Consider the following 3,527-nt stretch of genomic DNA (forward strand, 5'->3'; position numbering starts at 1 on the left):
CAAAATCTCTGTAAATGTTTATGAAAATTAATAAAATATAATTATAGGGAAAAAAGAAGAAGCCAATGTATTTAAAAAAAAATTTATGTCAGAATGGAGCTTCAAAATCCTTGCCTCCAACGAGTTACTTGGTTTCACCCTCTCCAGAAGAGATCTGTTTGTTCTCTTGTCAGTGCATGGTATGTTCAATACTCTTCTCTGTCAACAAAATTTGAAGGCATCATTTATTCTTCTGTCATCCTTAGTCATTGTCTAGCTCTCTGATGTATGGCAAGTAATTGTGAAGACCGTCAGGCACATTTTAGTCTCTAGATTGAAGCACTATGGAAGGGTACCTGATAGTAGACTTCCATAATCCAGTTCATCTTTTGATTTCCTGGCTGCTGGTTCCAAAAATGTTGATTGTGTAACTAACAAGCTGAAATTGTTAACAACTTCAATATCTTCTTCATTTATCATGGTGCTGCCAATTGGTCCAGTAGTGAGAATCTTTGTTTTCTTGATGTTGAGCATCAATCCATATTGAGAACTGTAGTGTCTAACATTTTTTTTCCATTTTTTTAAAATTGGGCAGATGTCCCCCACACATACATTTTTTCTTCATTGGTATTATGTTTCATACAATTATTTCCATACATTACATTTTAAAATATTAATCACCACTGAAATATGCCCACCATTATCCTGTCTTTTCAGGTCCCTGATGGATCTTTCCCATTTCCTTTACTCTCTTTCTTTTCTCCACCAACAAAAATGTACAACCCTGTGATAAGTAAGAAAACGTGTATGGGGGTCCAAAGCTGGAAAGAGTGGGAACAGAGGGGCGAGGATGAGCAGAGGGGAGATCACAAGGTCATAAAATCTCTCTCTCGCTCTCTCTCTTTTTCTCTCCTTTACAAGTTAGGTAGAATAATTTTTTTTAAATTATTTTATACTGGTTAACTTACAAAGTTCATATATAATTGTTTTTTACACTGTATCTTTCCCATTTCCTTAACTCCCTCCCTCCATCCATCCAACAAATTGTGTGAGCCTATGATTACATGCCCCCCCATCTTCATACCTCTAACCCCCTTTAGATCTTCATACACATTTTAATATTTATATATTTCTACAGTAGTCTTATACATTATTTGTCCTTATGGGACTCATACGGGACTTATGACACTTATCATAATGCTCTCCAGTCCCTCATAAGTTAGGTAGTGATTTACCAAATCATCGCTCCTGTATATTGCATAGTATCCCATCATGTGAATGTACCATGATTTCTCAGTCGATTCGACTGTGGTTGGACATTTGAGCTGTTTCCATGTTCTTGCAATAGTGAATAACACTATTATAAACATTGGAGTACGAGGCTCCATTTTTGCCTCAGCTCTTGGGATATATTCCAAGCAGTGGAATAGCTGGGTTATATGGCATTTCTATGTTCAACTTTTTGAGAAAGTGCCAAACTGTCTCCCAGAGTGGTTGTACCATTTTACAATGCCACCAACAGTGTATAAGAGTTCCTATATTGCCACATTCTCTCCAACATTTATTACTTGCTGTCTTGTTAAACTTTGCACAACAACAAAACAACACTGAAGTGAAATGGTATCTCATTGTGGTTTTGATTTGCATCTCTCTTATTGCCAGTGATTTTCAGCATCATGTCTCTTGGCCATATGAATATAACTCTTCAACAAATGGTGTTGGCAAAACTGGACCACTTTGTGCAGAGAGCTAAAACAGGATCCACACCTCACACAATACACAAAAGTCAACTCAAGGTGGATCAGAGACCTGGGAGTAAAGTCCAAAACCATAAAGTTCATCAGAGACAAGCTTAGACAGTCTAGTCTATGGTAAAAAGAAATTGACAAATACAGCCAGAAATACACAATCTGAAGAGGATAAAAATTATTGATTTGACCTTCTAAATATTAAATGCATGTGTGCATCATTTTCCCCCCCAGCAGAGTGAAAAGCAAACCTATTGGTTGGAGAAAAAAAATAGTTGGCAAGACCATTTCAATCAAGGGTCTCATATCAAAAGTTTACAGAATCCTACAGGGTCACCCCAATAAAAAGACTGATAACACAATTACAAAATAGGCAAAGGACAAGGAAAGTCCCTGACTTTTTGCAGCAGATAGTTCAGGTCATCCTCAGTTTCAGCTAACAAGGTTGTGTCATCTGCATAACAAAAGTTGTTTCATGAGTCTTCCTCCAATTCTGATGCCACATTTCTCTTCATAAAGACCAGGCTCCGAAATTATCTGTACCACATATAGATTGAAAAAAGTATGAAGACAGTTTTCTTCATCGAGAATGATATAACTTCTGGTTTTACATATATCCTTTTCACTATGTTGAGGAAATTCCCTTCTATTCGAATTTTGCTGAGTGTATTAATCAGGAAGAGGTGTTGGATTTTGTCAAATGCCCTTTCTCCATCAATTGCTAAGATCATACAGTTCTTGTTACTTGCTTTGTTAATGTGATGAATTATGTTGATGGTTTTTCTTCTGTTGAACCATCCTTGCATATCTGTTATGAATACCACTTCATCATGATTAATTATTTATTTGATGTGCTTTTATATTCAATTGGCTAAGATTTTCTTAAGGACTTTTGCATCTATGTTCATGAGGAGTATTGGTCTGTAGTTTTCCTTTTTGGTAATATCTTTGCCTGGTTTTATTATTAGGGTTATGCTTGCTTCATAGAATGACTCTGGGAGTGCTCCTTCTTTTTCTATTTTTTGAAATAATTTAAGTAGAATTGGTGGTAATCTTCTCTGAATGTAAGGCAGAATTCAGCCATAAAGCCATCTGGTCCAGGACTTTATATGTGGTGGAGTCTTTTATGATCTGCTCAATTTCTTTTTTTGTGATGGGTTTGTGATGTGTTCTACATCTATCCAGGTCAAACAGGGTAAGACATTGAGTTTCAAGGAATTTGTGTATTTCCTGTAAGTTTTCAAATTTATCAGAATATAGGTTTTCATAATATTTTGATGTTATAGATTTAATTTCCTCTGGTTCTGTTGTGATGTCACCTCTATCATTCCTTAACAAAAGTTTACAGAATACTTTTGGGCCTCCAGAAGAAAAAGACTGACAACTCAATTACAAAATGGACAAAAGACATGAAAGGACTTTTTAAAATTTTTTTTAAAAATTCAATTTTTAAAAGAGAGATATATTTACAGTCTCTGAAAACCCATAGAGAGTCATTAGAGTTGGAATTGACTAGACAGCATTGGACTTGGTTTATGGCGGAAAAGCCTATCAATTAAGGAAAGAATAAAAGCAAATTACTGAATAGAATGAGACATGACATCATGCACATCCCTGTTTTTTTCAGCTTTGTTCACAATAGCAAGGAGTTGGAAACAACCGAAGTGCCCATCAATAAACGAATGGATAGAGAAGCTATGGTATATTTACACAATGGAATACTACACTGCATTGAAAAACAAGGAACTCATACAATATTATTCAAAATGGGTGACCCTGGAGGACATTATGCTGAGTGAA

This window comes from Elephantulus edwardii, unplaced genomic scaffold, assembly GCF_000299155.1.
Source record: "Elephantulus edwardii isolate Elephantulus edwardi_28Jun2011 unplaced genomic scaffold, EleEdw1.0 scaffold00365, whole genome shotgun sequence".
Classification (NCBI taxonomy): Eukaryota; Metazoa; Chordata; class Mammalia; order Macroscelidea; family Macroscelididae; genus Elephantulus; species Elephantulus edwardii.